General features: G+C 47.2%; 1 long non-coding RNA gene across 1 annotated transcript; it reads left to right on the forward strand.

Annotated features, from left to right (window-relative positions):
- The first annotated feature begins 1,746 nt into the window (after positions 1–1,746).
- Positions 1,747–16,936, forward strand: LOC118240840. Its single transcript, XR_004775679.1, has 3 exons — positions 1,747–2,062; positions 14,670–14,883; positions 16,350–16,936. It is a non-coding gene; the product is annotated as an uncharacterized LOC118240840 (long non-coding RNA).
- Positions 16,937–20,547: the final 3,611 nt, after the last annotated feature.

The raw sequence follows: 20,547 nt of genomic DNA on the forward strand, positions 1-20,547 counted from the left end.
ACAATCTGCATGAAAATGCATGTTGCAATGTTTTATCAATACATTCCAAAATATATATTGCAATATATTCCAACATACCAGATTTCATATGGTAGTTATTGTGTTAAAGCCACAAGATTCCACGTTTAACTTCTATTATAGTATCCATGTACAGGAGCATTCTTAAACTATCATGTTTACCTATGCATGTGACTCAACTTGCCAACTATATTTCTTTTCCTTTATTCATTATCTGGAAAAACATTTCCACTCCAAGCTTTTATTGTTAAAACAAACCTTGTATATTTGTTCGACAGCCACGGAGCCCAGGTTGTTCTAGCTGCTGGATGTTATTACTCTTTTGCGTGTACGTTTTCTCATCTCCGGTTTCTGCTTTGGTGTGTTTTTACAGCGGCGCTGTTGTTTGGTGTCATAACAGACGGGCCTGCTCTGAGGCTCGTTCCGCTCGTCCGCACTCGCTTGTGTGCGGCGCCGCTGGCTGAAGGTGACCGGCTGCGCTGCTCTCGCTCTGTTACACCGTGTTTTTCTTTGCACTGGAATTTCGTCAGGCTGAGAAGGTGTCATGGAAGACAGGGGATATATGGGCTCACTACAATGAGCCCGTATTTGAACTGTTCTGTGTTCCAGAGGCCTGTGAAGATTGATAGCAGCCCGGTTGAGCTGGTGTTAGAATGGCGTTAGAAAGGGGCGGAATGCAGATAATGTGAGGAGAAAGGTGAGGAGGATCGGACCTTCACGCTGATCCAGTGTGGCTATCATTCCCAAACTAGAAGCCCGTTAAATGGGATATTTACGTGGGAATCTTATGCTGAAAGCTCTACAGTACTTATTGCTGCTTTCCCAGGCCAGGACAATAAGGGAGGAGGCTAACGCACATATAGAGCAGCTGACATTCACATAGAAATGAGAGATCCATTTCACTTCTTTGAAAGGCTGGCCATCATTTCAGCATAATCCGCCTTTGTGTCAATTTCTTCTAGAGAGATCTGCTCAGTTACAGCTTCCTCTTGATGCAAAACTCCCATAATTCTTGGCAGGTGCTTTCCAAAATGTGTCTCCCTAACATCATCCTGTGGGATGAAGGGTCTTAGGAAGAGAGAGGGAGGGGATGAGTGGTACACTGAGCCGAGGCTCCATGTGCGCGTGTTCTCGTGCGTACGCTTCCCTGGGCGCGGCGCCGTCGCCCTGGTGATGCAGCGACGGAGGCGCAGCATGGCCGGTGACTCACGCCGTTGGCTGCCGCATTTGCGGGAATGGCGGCTGTCGCCTTGGTGCGGCTCTCTTGGCTGCCAGGCCTGGGAACCTGGCCAACAGCGGTACGGGAGGGAGCTACAGGCACGCGGGGCCTGGCACGCCGACCGTCCTGAGCGGCGTGCCCGTCTGCGTGTGCGTCCGCGCGCTCGATCGCCCGTGTGGGAAACGCTATGAGAGGCACAGCAAACAGAGAGCACCTGCAGGGCAGCTAAAGCGATTTGTGGTGAGCATAAACGGGCTTGCCAGAGAGAAGTGTGACGTAGCGCCAGCGTAAGGGTACTGCCTCCGTCCGCCAGGCTCTGGGCAGAGAAAGTACAGGCGTGTGTTAAATCTCTCCGTAGTTTCCTGACCTGCTTCTATTTTTAGCGTGCTCTAGAACAAAGAACTAGCACTGTGGCTGGATGCTACTTCCTGTTTAACCTTTTGTGTGTGTGTGCATGTGCATGCATCTCCAAGGTCTAGGCCAATAATTCTCTGACACATCAGCCCACTGAGTGTGTAAAAGGCCAGCTGAGAAAATCTCTTGGACAGAAAGAAAACGCAAACCTGATTATGCAAAAACGGGTGCTGTCCCCCAGACCAGAAGCAGAAGCCTTTTGCAGGGAACGCTGACTGAAAGCATTTGCGCTGACCACACAGTGCACGAGTGTTCGGGGCTGACCTTCACACTGTGGGCTGTTGCCTGCCTTGGATAAGCGCACTCTTCAGCCTTCTGAAAGAGCAAGCCATGCGCTGGCCCAGTTCTCAGAGTGCTGCTTTGTGGGATTTGGTGGGCTGAACGCAGAGGCGAGCAGTCAGGCGCAGAGAGGTGAGCGAACACACAGGAACCGCAGCCCTTTTAAACGCCCCTTTGACATGTGCTTGAAAAGAGCTGCACTTTTCCGAGATTTCTCTGCTTCCTGTTGTAGGTTTTGATAGGCTAAAGATGGCTCATGCTATAGCCTATTGTTAGTGTATCTAAGTTCATGGGAACCTTTTTTTTAATATGCATAAAGAGTCTCAAAGTATAATTTTGATATTTATTAAAATATTATGCTAAAATGATGTAAGATAATAAGAATGAAGACTTTTGTTTGATAAGTTAATTCAAGTCAAATTTAATTCAGATTCAATTAGTCAGTGTAATTCAGTGAACTGTACCCACCTCAGAAACCATCTGGTCTTACACTGGTCCACAGAACTAACCTTGTATAATTACAGAGCAAATTGGCGATGGCTAGATCAGCACATTTTCAAGCGTCCTGTGACCGCAACTATTTTTCACCAGATAACCCTGCCACCTCTTTCCCACAATGCACTGGGGTACAGGTCACACTGTAAGTGGGTCGCGCCAGGGAACCGCTGTGTTTACCAAACAAACGCCCCGTGCTGATTAGCTGGCAGTGGGCAGGCCTCTCTCTGTATATGTCTGCTGATGTTTTGGAGGTCCTTTGGAGCGGGTCAAAAGGGACTTTGGTGTGAAACGTAAACAGACATGCTCCCGAGGGCAGGAGTGCGGCAAATACCGACATGATGCCAACGTAAACACGCTGACGAAGCGATGGGGAGGGAGTGAAGTGACAAAACCGAGGCCAAGGAAGCCTTGAAAGGGCGGCTTCCTTAGCCAAAGGTGCAGGCCTCGGTTTAGGGTGGGTTTACTGTACTGTTACTACGCTTTGACAGAATACAGCGGGACATACGGCATTTTCCGCTGAATAAGATGCTGGCCACTAGTACACGGTTCCCAAACGGGTGTCACTTTCATGGCAAGCATGAGTGCTGCCTGACCAACCTTGTCCGCAAGATCAAGCCTTTTAATGACGGTTATCAACTTTTCAGCGTTTCAGTGCAAAACTAGCCCGGGCTCGGGCTGAATAATTAAATATGTGACGGGCACAGAACAAATACTCAGAACTTCAAAATCTCAGCGCACATAAAACCAGAACACTGCACTATATTGGGACATCTCGTTCTGTCCTCCCAAAAATGAGCGAAATGACTCAAATCTCCGAGACGTGAGGAGACGTGACGATATTAGCGCGTGACTCAGAGGATGACACCATTTTTAACAGGAACAAAAAGTTGCAAGAATGAAGACAAGGATGCAGGTTGTCCGAGTCGAGGGTATCGACACTTCGCGCACGGAATAGCCGGGATTACTCGGTACGGCACTGCTTGTTGTACGGTGGACAACAAGTGAAACCCCCCTCACCCAGTGGCGTTTACCCCGCCTTCTTCTGTGCTGTTCCTTCATGCTGCCGGGCTGATGTCCAGCGTGTATGTTCTCTCGGTGATGGGAAATGAATTTGTGTATGGGAACATTGGAGGAAATGAGCCTACTAAAACTGAGCAACTAAGGCGGATTAGCGAACCCCGCGCCTCGACTTAAAGTCCGTTCCAAAGGGTCTTGCGACTTGTAAAATGAGCTCAGCACACTCGTGGCCCGCGCTAGGGCCTGAATTATTCACGTTAGCTTCATCACCTCAATTATTGATGAAATAAATGAAAGATAAGGAAGATAAAAGAATCCTTTTGGGGGGGGGGGGGGGTGAGCAATAAAGATGCAACCTTAGAGAAAGGCACCGTGTGCAACTGTCAACTTGCCCACCCTCAAGTAAAAAGATTCCTGACTGAAAACAGGCTTTAACATAATATCAGAAGTTGTTCTCCCTGAAGATGAGTTGAAGGTCTTAAGCGTGACTTACTGCCGTGATCACCCGGTGACGGGAGCAGGAGCTGTGGAAAAGGTCATACAGGCATCCATGCTGGTCACCTACTTTGGGGCTTGCGTTAGCTGAGCCTGAAGAGATTCTTTGGAGTAGAAGCGGGTGAGTGAACGGAGGGGTCTTACCCAAACCCTCATTGTCTTCGCCTGAATTTCCCCTCTCTTCTGCTGTGCGCGCATGTGCATGTGTGCGTATGCGTGTGTCTGGGTCCAGACACTTGGAACGATTTAGTGAGTATGTCGAGTGTGGGTGGAAAGGAATGCGTGCCCAGATAAAAAAGAAAAGGAGGAGAAGAGAAGCAGATCGGAGAGAAGGGGGGCGGAGACCCGGCCGCGATGGCCACAGACGGATCACGAGAGGGCATCCGAGTGGGGGGGGGGGGGGGGAGAGAGCCGGTGGTGGTGGGTAAAAGGAGCACACGCCACCTGAGATACAGGAACACTTCAGGCTAAGGAATGCCGAGGGTGGGATGGAGCAGTGAGGGTGAACAGGGGGCCACTGAGAAGGGGGGATTGGGGGGGGGGGGGGGGGGCGGAGTAGAGAAAGAGAGAGAAGAAGCGTGAAAAGCCAACAGCCCACTCCTCTAGCTACTGTTCTCCATCAAACAGATCTCCAATGACTTTTCCAGGTCTTGCTTAGGGATAAATCTGGTGCTATTGCAATACAGGCTACACATCTCTCTCTTAAAGCAGGGGGGGGCTCCTAATGATGCAGAAGTGTAAGGTTAGCATGTGCCACATTAAATCCAACATCTCTCCTCCACCCATCTCAGAGGGCCAAGCACAGGGTTCCATTTCATTTCCCATCTCCCCCTCTCTTTCCTACTCCATCTCGCTTTCATTCTCTCCCTTCCTCCCTCCCTCCCTCCCTCCCTCTCTCCACCATTCCCCTCCTCTCCCTATTTATCTTTGTTTTTCCTCAACCCCCATTTATTGACTCCGACCCCTTGCTCTCCTTCTCCTCTCTCTGCATCGCATCGCCTCCCCCCACCTCTCGCTTTACCTCCCTCCCCCATCTTCCTGCCTGCCAAACCCCCCCCCCCTCCCCACCGCACTCACACCCACACACACACACACACACGCACGCACACACTCCGCCTAAAGCCAGTTGGCCCATGTGACTGTGCTCAGTTGGAGTGGCTGCAGTGCTGGGGCTGCCTGCACTGCCAGTGAATTCCACCCGAATACCAATGAGCTCCCAGCTTTTCCGAGGGAGTGTGGCCGTCGAGTGGGTGGACAGCTCGCACGCACACACACACACGCGCGCGCGCACACAGACACACAAGATGTGCTGCTTACTCCATGCGTGTCACAAACGCTGCCTGCATACAAAAGCGTTTTGACGAAGGTGAATGGCCAGGATAGTCCAGTGCAATTCTACGTGCAAGCTGGGATTCTGACATACAGAAATCCGACATGTTCTTCCACGTATTGATTCCAGAACTCAAGTGAGTTTGACTGTTGCACATAGGTCACCATTGATTGTTCACTATTGACTGGATGATCAACTAAAAATATTGCTTGCCTATGGTGACACCTATTTGAAATAAACACATTGCCTATGTAGTGAACCTATATCATCTATAGAAAATGTACTGCAAGCTTGAGGAAACATAACATAGACTTTTAAAGGGAGGCAATTTGAAACCAAAGCATGTTTTGCCAAAGGCAGAGCATGACAGACTGAGTCGATTCTTTAGAATTAGCTACAACCAAAAGAAGGGCAACCTTTCTCAGAGCCCCACCCGTTCAGTTGATCATGGAGGTCATGGTCTATAGTGTTTATGAAAATTGAGGGAAATAAAATTGCAGAACCTTGTCAAATGCATTCTCCAATAGGATACAGAATTGTTTAATCTGAGGTAGTGTTGCAATGGGCTGTGTGGTCTGAAGTGCCCTACCAATCAATCCATTGATTGATCGGTCTCCATGGCAATGGGCAATAAGAGTTTAAAAGGGATTATCTTTCTTTTCCAGGGAGGAATGGGAAGGACCTTTGTCTTCGTGTAAGTGAAAAAGCTCTCACCTCTTCAGAAGATACCGTATAGAGCTCAGTCATTAATCCCAAGAATATTAAACTACCACTGTTGCAGAAACAGCACTGTGGCCATTGTCCATGCTCAGAAGGTGACCGGATCATCTGATCCTCGAGTACACGGCAATGCCTTAGTTCGCTACTCTGGTAGTCTGAGCGCTCCTAACATTTTGGCTGCGATGGGGGCAGTACTGGTGCATCGTGGTGCAGGCATGGCCATAGATGGCATGGAACGACAGTGGGCATGGAGTTGGCGGAGTCGATGCCCATGTCACCGGTGGGGAGCAGCTGGCAGCGTGCTGGCCGGTGAGGGCTGTGTGAGGAAGATGTGCAGCAGGCTGGAAACGGGCTGCAGGGGAACGCGGGCGCAGCCGAACAGCTGCTAACGAGTGTGAGGTTCCAGGTTGAGCTGCAGTCTGACTCTGATGGACTGTGTGAAAAGCCCTCTCCCTGACTCTCTACCTCTCTCCCCATCTCTCTGTTTCTCCCCATCTCTCTCTCTCTCCCTCTCTTCCTCTCACTCTTTTCCTGTCTCTCTTCTACTGTCTCAATCTCTCCCTCACGCTCACTTTTTTTTTTCTCTTCCTCTTTATAGTGCTTCTTTCTCTCCCTCCGTTTCTACTTTTGCAGAGCAAAAACAAACTCGTTTCCATACGAATGGAGTGTGGGTCTGCAGCCAGTGGAATTACAAATATTTCATCTCTTACCTAGAGAGCCTGCTGCTATCTTTGGTCATAGCCCTAGACTTTGCCTCACCTCTCTCTCTCTCTCTCTCTCTCTCTCTCTCTCTCTCTCTCTCTCTCTCTCTCTCTCTCTCTCCCCCCTTCTCTGCTGTGCACACCTGACTGGACCATCCGGGACTGGCAGCTGTGAGGGTTTGAGCAGGCTCCCTGGCATAGCGTGTTCATCATTTGGCACCCCCAAATACTGTCTGCAGGGTTTGGCTAGAGAAGACTTGGGGCATTGGCTATTGCACTGAAGTGGGCACTCAAGCTATCTGTGCTCGCTCTCTCTCTCTCTCTCTCTCTCTCTCTCTCTCTCTCTCTCTCTCTCTCTCTCTCTCTCTCTCTCTCTCTCTCCCCTTCTCCAGCCGCCCACTCTGTTTTTTTCTGTCCAAGCACCTGACATCTTTTTTCTTTTTTTTTCTTTTTTTTTCTTGCATCCTCATTTTATCCCCCGCAAACAAAGCCCAGATTGTTGCTGAGAATGTCCTGTCCTCCAGCCCTGGACAGAGGCTCCAGCATGAAGCGCAACACAGGGCACGGAGAAGTGGCACAGATGGCCAGTGCATAATACAGTTAGTTACAGTTCCCGCCATCAGAGAAGCACACATTACATGATCTAATTCTCCCTTTTCCTCTCTTCCATCTTTTTCCCTCTGTCACTCTTTGTTTTCCTCCTCTCTAGATACACTACCCCCTATTCAGACCCGTTAGGACGGAAATACAAGGGCGGAAAAGACCAAGGACTGCTCCGGGTTTGACTGAGGAAGCCTTATTTTTCCACCAGGAGACTGCAATAAAAATTGAATGAGCAGGATAAATAATTCAGACTTGGTTTCCAGCGAGAAAACGGATTTTTGCAGACGAAAGTGTAGAAATCAATGCTCTCTTTCACCTCCTGTGTGCTCAGCAGAAGGAAGGTGTGTGAATGCGTGTGTGTTTTGAGGAGATTGTGCGTGTAGGTGCATGCAGATGATCGCTAGATTGGTACTGGAAGAATTTAATGGGTTAGTAATATATGTTATATGTTGACCATAGGTAAATAAGGTTTGAAATGAAGAATGTGCCATGAAATTAAGAAAAAAAAAACTTCTTCAGGAAAGCAAAGACAAACAGATATACAGTGATAATAGATCAGTTACGGGAGTATAATTAAATGAGAAAATATTTTTATTTGTATTTAAAATATAGACATTTTTGGGAAGGATTAAAATAACAAGGCATCTAACAAAGGTAGATGGGGAAAATGTGAATATCTGCTAATAACATATTAATAAAATAACATGAAGATAACATGAAATAACAATAAAATAATAAAATAACATGAAGAAAACAAGCTCGTTGATGAGGTGCAGGGTTTTTCATGTTGACTTTATAAGGCGGTAGAACATGCATGACACTGCATGTCATGGAGAAAGTAGGGACTATAGAATTTACTATAACGAGTTAAAAGTCATTGTGAATGTCAGAACACATGTGGAGAGATGAAGCAAGTTCCCACAGAGGGCAAAAACCCCACAGATCCGTGAAAAAGTGCTCCAGACGCTACCATTAGGAAGAACCATTAAAAATTCAGTGACAGCCGAAGCTTTTTCATCGCACTCTATCTTGTGTGTGTGTGTGAGTGTGTGTGAGTGTGTGTATTGGTGAGGTTATAAAAGAGAGTTAAACATTAGTCCCCATAATAGGAAACTTTAAACATTTGGGAAATATTTTGTGAGTGTTCTTTAAGAAGAATGCAACAAAAATTGAGCTTTCACTCGAAAAAGTTACAAGACGTCCTTTTGGTTAATGAGTTTTGTTTTTTTGGTATAAGCTTAGCAGCAATTATCTATAGTGATAAACCATCATAATAAAAACAGGGAGAGAGTCTGTGTGTGTGTGTGTGTGTGTGTATGGTGGGGGTGGCTTTCTGCTTTAAGGATAAGCATTGAATCAGAAAGATAAAACTAGCAGGAGATATATAGCTGTAATAAATATGTCTATCTGAGGAACCCAGGGCAAGGTAATGCAAGGTTAATGAAGCACGCCACCATTTCACTGGCAGAAGTAAACAGTCACTTCTGTTTATTTGCCTTTTTCCAGACTTCTGGGAGAGTGACACAGAACAGGACAGAGGCGTGAAGGGGGGGGGGGGGGGTTGAGAAGAAAGAGAGGACAAATGGATGATGCTCCATTCCCACTCTGACACCCACATTCCCTGTTGAGCCACCACTCCATCTACAGGGGAGAGAGGAGACTGTTGTCTTTTCTGTTGTCTCCCAATCCTTCTCTTTCTCGCTCGTTGGTTTTGTCTCTGCCACTCCACTGCCCACTCTCAGGTTCAGAGGTCATGGCTTTGCCAGAGTTTCATGGTCTAGTTTGTAATTGCAGTCTTCCAGTGATCTGCAGTTATTTTCCGCTACCCAAACCAGGCCTCCATACATTACGAGCAAACTTAGCAGCCTGGTTTCAGGAAAGCATTTTCTGGTTAGCTTCTACACACATATCGCCTGACAGTTCTTTAACTGCCTCCTCCTGTGGCTGCCACCAAAACACTGCCTGATCTGTTTCCATGAAGATTCTACCTCATACCTCCAAGGACTTACACTTCATACGTAGCTACGTCAGCATACAGCACAAATGCAACGCTCCACCATTACACCGTTAGGCATGCGCCCGACTTGGTTAGGTCCAGTAATGACTAAGCCCCCTGGGCAAGCCATATATCTGGATGAGTCATATTGCCAGGTGACTGGTTTGGCAGAGGAACACGGCAGTTTTTTTCTGCTCACATCACAGCCTTTGATCTCCGTTGGTGAAGTGATTACCTGGTAGAGGGGGTGAGCTCTGTCATGCAGTGCATTGTGGGTGCTGAGGAGGACTCTAACCAGCTTCAAAGACTCTGCCAAAGGCCAAACACCAGTTCGGGCCACTGGTGTCATCAGCTGAGAGTGAATCGCATCCCGTTCATTTTTCCTACTTCATTCTGAGTCAACATTATTGAGATGAGAACGCAAACGGCTTCACTAATGACAAAGTCCCAAAATAAGGTGCTACTCCTCTTCAGCCCCCATAGATTTCAAATCAAAAACCAAGCATGCGAGGTCTCAGTGAGACTCCTTTTTAAAAATTTTCCGCACACTCAGATGCTAACGTCTAGTCCCACTGAGGCCTGACATGTCGTAGCGTGTGCAGCAGGAGCGCAGCCCCAGAGGGGGAGTAGGGAGGGGTTAGAAACGGGCAGGTAGAGTGCAGAGCAGCGTACAGGAGGAACCATTTCTCCCACGAGTCAAGGAACCACCTTGTTCTTCCAGACTTCCAGACGCACTGGCCTTCAGCCTGTCTGCACTAACCTCACCCAGGGACTGGGACTCTCTTACTGCAAGCCCAGTCATGACCAGTTCTCCTTCCAGTAATGCATCTCCACCTAAGGCACACAAATAATGGAACGCTCTGCAAATGGGACACACTAACTAGGACGCAATTTAATTTTATGAAACACATAAAGAAGAACATGAGGTGAACTGAATTCATTTAAGGAAGCCTATAAGTAATCAAACTGCTTTCATAGGAGAAACGTGATAACAGAACCAGTCCTACATTTGTTTTGGACCCCCCCCGCCCACACTCCGCACACACTCCACACACACGCCGCACAGCCTGCTCAGATGAGTCCAAGCCCAGGAATAGAGGCCGGATGGGAATAGCGGTAGGTGTAGATCTGTCCTTTGACACCTGTCTCCCTCTCTGCTTTATTACAGGCTCTAGAGGTTTGTATAGCTGCCACTTATCTAATTTCGTCAGCATATCCCAGGATAAACAACTATTTTCACCTCCGTCAGGGAGACATGGTAACCCCACATTAGCACAGATCTCCTGCAAGTTTACACACGCTAACAGGCTTCCAAAGCAAGAGCTGATCTAATTGTGAAGTCTCTTAGAATTTTTTGCTGGTTTGTACTCCAGAACTTTATTATCTCCCAGTAAAAAATAAATAAATAAAAAGAAAGAAAGAAAGAAAGAAAGAAAGAAAGAAAGAAAGAAAGAAAGAAAGAAGAAAAAGAACATATTTCAGCTAAATTTCCTGGAGCTAATTAATACTACCACTTCTAAGAAACTCCGCTTGCAGGTGTAAACAGGCCAGTCTGCAGTGTTGAATAAGGGCCCATTCACAGAGGAAGCTCTGATATTTTCAGACTTCAGGAAAGACAGCCTGCCTATGCCTAGGCTACACATCCCTTTTACGTTAAGCCGAGTGTCATCGGTTAGTTAATCTACGATTTTAATCACTCTAAAAAACAAATATATTGATGTCAGCTCTTTGAAATTGTTTGATATCATTAACCCAAGAACACGGTAGAGCGTGCAGACTTAAAGACGCACCTCCAGTGATTCAGCCTTTATCACCTGGACGCATATTACTGACTTTTATCAGCGCTACGACGGTAGCAACTGCACAACATTTATTGTACAGTCTGATTTCAACAGGCGCAGTGGGTGACATCATGGTCAGGTGTCTTGCTGGACATGGTGTGATGAGTCACTACAAATGCTAAAGGTGAAACTTGCTAAGACGAGACACAAAGATCACCACGGTGCACCTGAGCAACTCGTTTTGCAACTCATCTAGGAATTAGCACACTATACTTCTGATGTGCCATAAGGAAGTGAGTTTTTATGTGTGTGTGTCGTAATGCAGACTTTTCTGGGTGCGAGAGGGAGGAGCGTGCACTTATCAGCGCGCGCACATCTGCTGTGCTCCACTCACTTGTTTTTGTGTCAGACAGACATGCTGAGAGTTCTTGGCACAAAGGCCTATAATAAAAAATAATAAAAAAAAAAAAAAAACCCACACCCAGAAACCCACACAGCACTCAGTAACACCCACCCACACACCGCCGCCCACACACACACACACACACACACACACACAGCCACGTGCACATCCTGTCACCCCTAAAACAGAAATGGACTGACCACAGACTCCCCTCCCCCGCGCTAATAGCTGTGCGTGCAGTTTCCAAGCTCGGAAGAAGCTCTCAGAGAGCTTTGGCTGAGATGGCGCGTGGTAACTCGAACTGCCGCCGCTCGGCCCGTTTTTTTCTTTCCCTTCTTTCTTGGAGGGCGGCCAGTCCCCCGTGCCCCGCCCCTCGTGGAAGCCCTGGATGCACAATGGAGGTGAATGCGTTTTTATTCTGTCCTTAGCCTCCCCCAACGCTGATCAGACAGGGTTACAGATCAAGGCCTCTCCTCGCTGGTGACTAATGCTATAGCAGCACACTTCCACAGTATGACTCACACACACACACACACACACACACACACACACACTTGGAACTACCACTGCCACTCTTCACTCCCTCGACACTTACACTTTTGGCAGCTTACTCACCCTCACGTTCGCCAGAGTTCCTTTTTATGTGCCGGTCTCCTTGGCCATTACCAGCTGCCTGTCATGCTTATTTTAGAGCACAAACACACAGCATGTTCTCTTTCGGTGGGGGAGGGCTTTAAGATCTCTTACATAAATTGTAGCTGAAATATTGCGGTTGAAACCATTCCAGCTGCTGAATTAACTTCACAGTTGAAGCCGATGAGGATGTTTGCTTTTTCAGCAGCCTCTGCTCGAAGTCACTGTCTTCCTGTCATAGCCACATGTGTCACGGCTCATAGTCATGATGTCATCGCCAGCATTCTGCACGGTGCACATTCCTTCAAGCCAGAAGCTTAAACAATGGCCTGTCGTACCAATGGCTGTCTTCCAATGACACGCATGAGCTCAGATATGAAGTCTGTGTTGCATTTAAGAGTATGAAGGGCATCGTTCCACCCTATGGTTGGAATCATGACTGGGCTGAAGACTGCTGACTGTAGCTGTGACCACGGTATGGGCCTGCACTTCCCAGGCGTGCCAGACTCCTCAAGCATCGTCCTTGTCTCACACGGCTTCTCGGATTCTGCCTCAAGATCGCCGAAGGACTCTGGAGGTCAGCGCTAAGTCTTTTTCCAGTAGCCTTCAGCCACTGGCCAAACATGGAATGAGAGGAGTTGGATGTCGTGCCGTCTTTGAAGTTTAAGGCCTTTCCCTCAATCCTTCTTTTCCTTTCTCCTTCATGAGACCACCTCTCCTCTCCGCTTTTCCGCCTAGATCCAGCCGTCGCCCACCCTCCACCGCAACCCCCACCCACCCCGCCCTGCTTTCTTTCCGCCCTCGTGCATCATGGCCCCACCCGTTTCACGGATTCCCTCCCACTCCGACGCCCACCAGCCATGTCCCCAGGGCTTTGAGCGGCCCTCACATTCTTTCACGTCGACGCTCGTTGTTTACACGGACATTGGACAGAGAGCATGCCGAAAACCACAGAAAGCAGCCCCTCCTTCTGCCAGACGGGCGGCACAGTCAGGGTCTTTGTAAGCCGACATTTCAGACATTATACTCCGCTATGGCACATCGCTTATTTGGGCCTGTGCATGCAGGTGAAAATGTCGTGCCTATTTGGAAATCTATACATTTGCATGTAAGCATATAAAAGTTTTTGGAACATCTGATTTATAGTGTATCACACTTTCTTCTCATCTTTAGAAGAACTTGCGTAATTATTGTTACATACTACAATTAGAGACAATTAGAGCATTTTGGTATAAGGGGAAGAAGTAAGTCTGCACAAGCATAAGCAGAGATGTAGAACATGTGAGCAGGTCCTTATTCGAGAAGGTCATCTTTTTCCAGCGCACCTCATCTGCGTACTATCTGCAAGAACACACATCAGCACATTCAAATGTCATTGTCTGGTAGCATGTTGCATAACTTTAACTCTGGCTGAAGACAGCTCAGAGGAGCCCAAGTACTGCTATTTCCTAGCCTGGCCTCGAACAGCTGTGTCCCACTCCTACCTTTACAGTTGTATTTGGATATTATTTGTGATACATCGCTTGAGTATAAAATGAGAAAAAGCTCCTATTTAGACTGTAAGACGACCACTGGCATGTTTTGGCAGACCATGGTTTGACCTACTTGAGTGTCCATATCCAATAGTCTCCAAGCCAGAGTGAGTCTGTGAATGTATTCAGAGGATAAATGTACTTAAACAAACATTCGGCTATTGAGAGGAGGATTGTAAGTACATATACATACTGCTTTGTCCATGTCTCTTTCTGAACCAGACAATCCTGTTGTAGCAGTCGCACAAACACACACACACACACACACACACACACACACACACACACACACACACACACACACTTACTTTCTGGGCTGAACAGCATGTGAATGTGGGCAGGTGGGCAGCTCAGGAGTGGGAGAGAGAAGAAGTGAACAGTCTGCTCCAAGGGGACGAGACTGGGGGTCACATGAATGGCCCTGGTACACACATTGGCTTTTACAAGGCTATGCCCCATGCATCGCCCATGTAACTGCCTGCCCACGCCCTCTGACCCGCACTGAATGCCATGACCCATGCGCCACAGCCGCCTGCCGTGAGAGGTCGTTCCTAACACCGTTGCCTGCTGGCATTGGAGAAGGCGTGGTTCTGTGTCTCAGCAGACACAAAGAGAGTGGACAAGACAGGAAAAAATGGCCATCGAGAATCTGAATTGTGTACTTGATGCTAATCGAGAGCCCAGTGCATGTTTTGTCAGTTTAGTGGAATAAACGGAGATATAAACAAAGTTACGGCAGCTTGTTATGGCAAATTTAACCAGCCATAAAACTCTTAATGGCGAAAGTAGGGAGGAAGGGAAAGTAAAGCAGGTCAACATACTGACTCATACGTGTCTCACTGACAGCGTTGTGAAGTCGGTGAATACATTCACAGGAGCATCCCTGAGAGCATCCCATACCATGAGTGGTTAGTCAGGTTGAAGTGGTCTTCCTCCGTCATGTTTTCCATCAGCAATCCCTTTTCAGCAGATCAGTTACACCTAGTCTATCAGGAACCAGCTAATCAACTAGTCTGTTTGTCTGTTTCAGGAAATCATTTGGAGGGGTGGATGGAGTTTGCAACGGCGACTCCTGGTACCTGTTTGCACAGAAAGAATGGCCTTTCGCTTACCTGTGTCAACAAATGCGTCACTAGCTATGAGGAAAGGCGAACGGCTCCCAGACAGCAGCGTGCAAAGATGGAGAAGAAGAGCGGGCAGCTGTCGGGCCGGGCTGATGTTCACACGCCAAGCAAACATAGCAGGTATGTTCAGGTGCCCTCCTGACCCTGAGAGAAACAGGGGAAAAGCTCAGACATTCATTTGGTGCGTAGATATGGCTATCTACCACTTTTCCCCCTATCTTGGTTGACGTTTGGTCAACGTTAGGCATGAGACAGTGAGTAAATATTGAAAGCTAAGGTGTGGGATGACTCATACTGATGGAAGAGGGAATAGGGTAAAAACACCATCGAAGTCTGGGATCGTAGACGGTCGAACACAATAAATGATGAAAACTCAAGCCCTACGTGGAAGCAGACACATTGGAATTGTTGCCTTTGTGCATAAGCTGCTGCGCCACCCTGTTGCCCGGGTTACCTGTGGCGGGATAGCCTGTGCTCCAGGCCAGCTGCGCGTGATGACGGGTCACTGAGTGTGCTCTGTCACCATCACCTGCCACTGCTTGTGAAAGCTGAGTTCAGATGACGCCTACGCTGAGCTAAACCCCTATATCCTGTATGTGTGGGTGTGTGAGTGTGCGCGCGTGTGTTCAAGGTACTTCCTGTTTGAAACTCACCTGGCTCAAATTCCACACATGATCATTCCTTGATAGTACGAACTCGAGGGTGACATTTACTTCATCATCATCAAAGTGATTTATGAGTACTGTGTTGTGTTATTCACTGATAGTTGCTCATAATCTATTGTTGCATAATGGCCGTATGATGAACAGTGGGTAGGATAGTTCATAGGATAGTTTAGAAAGATAGGGACAGAATAACCAGTTGCAACAATAAACCCTGAGTTACCTTGAACTGAGACTCAAAAGAAATGTTATGTGTTTACAGTGGTTACTTGATTAGTAGTCAGAAGGTTGCCTGTTCACGCCTCACTATTGCCGAGTTGCCACTGTTGGGCCCCTGAGCAAGACCCCTAACCCTCGATTGTATCAATTGTGTCATAATTGTAACTTTCTTTGGCTAAAAGTGTCGGGTAAATGAATTGTGTGATCTATCATAAATTTGGTGTAATATGTTTGCAGTCGTTAACTGTGTTTCATTAGTGACTCGATTGGTTTAGCCTCAGCCACCTCTCTTCTCCTGCTCACCGATAATGTATTGCTGTCATTTCTTGCATTGCTTAGCTATAATGGACCGACTGCTGTGTTTCTCCACTGCTGTGATTTTCAGCGAGCCTGGGACGAATACTGCAGGCCCTCGTCATGTGCGCTGAGAGCACGCGTACTTCAAAACAAAGTGCAGAGCGGGGTGCACAGCAGATATAGGAAACATTTTGTGTGTGGGCTGTCTGTATCTCCAAAACTCTCTAGAATTCCCTCCCCAGTATCCACTCTCCGTAGTCTTCCTGTCTTCGCTGACTTTTTTCTCATTTCTTTTTTCCTTGTTCTCTCTCCCAGTCTCCCTATCTGGCTGTCTATCTGTCTCTGTGTACCCCCCCACACACACACACACACAATCACACACACTCACTCTCACTCTCTCCCCCTCAGTCGCTGCCCTCTGCCCCGGTTCACCCTCCCACTCTGTATCGCATTCTTCTGTGAGTGGGCGGGAGGTCGAACGGGTATGTGGGAGCCCAAGAGAGCAGGCCTGGCTGTGTTGAACTGAGGGAGGGAGCACTCTCAGCTTGGCCAGGGAGAGCCATGTGTGGCGTCAAGGCCTTGGGATGGCAGGACACAGGAGAAATTGCGCCCAGCAGCTGGTCTTAACCAGGGTCAGTTCAAAGAAGAAGAAAAAATGCAGCAGCAGCAGCAGACGCCCGTGCCTGCACCACTCAAACCATCCGCCCCCCGCCACGCACTCCCCGACCCCCTTGGAGTTATCGACCGCTGATCGGTGGGGGACCCCTGCTGGCAGTCCTGCGCTACTGCAGCTCTTACAGAGACGCCAATAGAATGTAGACTGCTTAGACCTTTGTTAGATAATTCGATCATTTTTTAAGAACTTGAATGACCAGATTAATGTTCATTTCAATAAACAATAGACTCACTGAAACAGATCAACTAGGCAGACAGGTTTAACCCCTTGCACCCTGCCAATGTAGTTTGAGAATGAAATGTGATAATGAGGCCTACTCATTAAAGCACCTTGATTTAAAACACGTTGACTATACTGTGAATCTCTCATTTTCAGTAAGGAGATTTATATGATTGTTTGAAGTCTTATGGCCTCAGCAGGCCATATTTCACCCAGGTGCAGAAGTGTTTGTGGTATGTTATCAGTGTTAAAGCCAACTTTTTTTTTTTTTAAAGTACAGGAGGAAAAACAGTGAACAAATGTTTAAACTAAATATTGAATAGTCACAGCAATATTAAAAGAGAAACCAATGGAAAATGGTGGCTTATAGACTTGTAGTCATGTGAATTACTCAGACAGTTCAAACTTCATTGTCTGCTCTAGTAGAGATGAAACACTGACAATGAATTGTTTCCAGTCAGACCCAAGAGGGAAGGACACTATGGCTGTGCTGTTCTCATTATGCCATAATAAAAGGCTAGAAAAACAAGGCGTGATTGTTGGGGCAGACACTTTGATTGCCAAGTGAACAAGACCGTGGTGTTGACTGGTCAGAATGATCGTGTCACGCCTCCATACCTTAACGCTACTGCTGTCCCTGTATGTATAGTTTTGCTATTTGCTTTATTTTCGTTAATAAGCTGCTCTGGCCTCGATATCTGCCTCACAGTGAGCTGTTTGTCTGCGTGGCCCCTCCTCCAATCGGACAGGTTACAGAGGCAGCGCCGATCTTCGAGGATGTGCGTGAGATGGTAGGGCAGGAAAAGGGTGGGCGAGAAGAGAATTGCGTTTCCTCCCGTCTCTTCTTCACTCCCTGGCCTCGGGTCATCGATCTGTGCAGGCCGAGCTAACGCACGCCCACGTTCGCTGATGCAACACGCACGCGAGCTGTTCTTCTCTCTACCTTTGTGTCTTCTTCTAGAGAGCCTGCACCCCGGAGGCCTAGGTTTCATACCCATGACCCACATGCGCTCAGACAAATGTGAGCGTGCGCACATGAGTGCATGTCTGTCTGTCTGTCTGTCTGTCTGTCTCTGTTTTGGGCTGTTGAGTATTTCTTAATTGCTCCAAATCGTTTCGTAATCCTTTCCACCCTGGGGCTCGCTAGCGGCTGCCTCCGTTACATCCCTTGAATGCGTTTAGATAAACGCTGAAACCCATTTACTGACGTCAGACAGCATAGCGAAGAGTTTGCATCCTCTGGACATGCAGCAGGGACAGCAGTCTGTGTGTGTGTGTGGGGTGGGGGTTGATCGTCCAGAAGAAAAGCCCAGAATATTCCCGCCATGCCAATGTCTTTTTAATGGACTTGTACAAATGATGTTTTGGAGGGAGGCAGTGTGGGGAAACTTTGTTCCTCTTTTGCTTCTTGTCAGTCATGCAAGAGCTGCAGTAGGAGGAAGGAGACACTTCCGGCTCTCCACAACTGAAGGGACGGACGTGAAGCCCGTCGGTCCGGCTTCGGTTTTTATTCCTGGTCATTGCTTTTTTGTGGCACAGATTCTGCGATGCTCCTTGAGCAGTCTGTCAGAACATATGTGTGTGCCATGTAAACATGCTTGTGAGACAGATTAACATTATTCGTAATAATGATTTAGGCCTTTGTTGGTGCAATCCTTTGCCATGAAGGTATTAAACATAATCAGAAATTTTACTCTAGTGGTGAAAGGAATGTTTAACATCACTGACTTTCATGTATGTACACATTATCATGCCTGCTGGTTGCTATGGCAGCCGCGTGTCCTGTAAACAGTAGCTCACCTTGAATGAATGTACTGTAAGCCTGTGGGACTCGCAAACCCGCCCTCGGCCATGGGGGTGGAGTGGAAATGCGTCAGTCATGAAGTGTCGGTGCACGCCCATGGCAACGGGTGCTGTTTTGTGTATCAGCCTGCCAGGGCATGGAGGTCCAGGGACAGCAAACAACAGAAAGTCAGCACCTTCTCACTTGCTTCTAGTTACCTACTCCAGCAGAAGTGCTTCCACTGATAGCTCTAATATCCTTAACCCTACAGGGTCTGGTTTTCGAGTCACGTCTTGAAGAAGACATTTTCAGTGTGGATTCCTTATTTGCACTGTAATTTAAGATTAGACTTTATATGGAATGGAGAAACCAGTTGTCTGGTTGTATCTGGTGATAAATGCAGCTTTTTCCAGTCTATAAATGCAAAGCTGAGACAGGAAAGAAAAGACCTTTTCACACACTGCGCCTCACCGAGATTCACCTGCTCTCTGATTTGCACTTTACATTTGGCTGTTTGACATCAGCCCCCTCGCATGTGTGATTTGGAGACGATGTGCCCCCCTGTCCTTCTAAGACAGGTCGTGCTTTCTGGGGGAGGGGACCGTGGCCTGTCTCCATAGCAACGTGCTCATCCTCCCAGCTGGAGAGGTGGGTCTGTAGCCACGGGGCTGGCCGGCTCAGATCAGGCTCGTGGGCTCACGGAGGCCACAGCGATCTGGATTTCCAAGCCGGTTTTTGGCCGCGCTCTCTGAGTACACGCTGTACTCTGAATGCACGCTGGCCTGCAGCCAGCTGGAACGTTTGGAATGGAACAAAGGGCATTCCTCTGAGTGTAAAACACAATTATATATATTTATGTAATATTGTATTGTAGTATGTTTAGTGGCATGGTTTTGCGTGGAGGCCATTTATTTCAACCAGAGCTAAGAGGATGAGAATAATAATGAATTTTATTTATTCAATAATTATAATGACTTTATTTATACAGCACTGTCATTACAGTGGCCCTCTAGGTGCTTAATACATTAGTAAAATATAAAGAAATACAATGCAAAATGTCTAAAAATAAAATAAAACCTAAAACGCAATTACAAATGACAAAAATGCCACAACATCATGATGCTGCAAGCTGTAATGCTCATAACAATAGAGAAAAGTCGTGGATTAGGTGATGAATGCTGTATATGGATGCCAGAATGAAGAAAAGGGAGACTGAGTCACACCGTTGTTGGAACAGGTATTCATGCACACACACATGACTCACATGTAGCCGGTTATATTCTACAGCAATCGTCTTCGTTCTAGCATTACACACATACAATAGCGGATGGCTACAGTGAATAGATTCACTGAAATCACCATCCACAATTAACAGTCATTCCAATCTCCTGAACAAACTTATATTAGTCATATGTTTTGTCTTATTAATTATGTTATAAATGTACTTATATGTTATGACAATAACAGCGTTTACATAATGTGATATGAAAATACTTTTTTTGTGCTGACACTAATCTAGAATTATAATGAACATGTTACTCAAATTAAACTTTAAGCCCTATTAAAGATTTAAACCCACAGAGTGCATGCACACATACACACGCCTACACACATGCACACACGCACGCACACCTGCACGGCTAACGCTGGAAATAAGCACTATCCAGCCGCCTCCGCAGACTGCTTGTAAACACAACCAGAGTGACGATAAACCCATGCCTCGCTTCTTGGGTACTATGCCAAGGATCAATGCAATTTCAATTAACGTTGTATCAGACACAGACATGCACTCTGAGGTTTAAATGGCTGTGAGATTCACAGAGGCGAGGACTGAGCTTTCAGCCCTGCTATGCGTCCGCTGGAGGCTCCTCTGCTCTCTTTACACCAATTTAGCAAGAATCAGCTTAGCAGGTAGTTACCGATCTTTT

The sequence above is a fragment of the Electrophorus electricus genome, chromosome 26 (genome assembly GCF_013358815.1).
Source record: "Electrophorus electricus isolate fEleEle1 chromosome 26, fEleEle1.pri, whole genome shotgun sequence".
Classification (NCBI taxonomy): Eukaryota; Metazoa; Chordata; class Actinopteri; order Gymnotiformes; family Gymnotidae; genus Electrophorus; species Electrophorus electricus.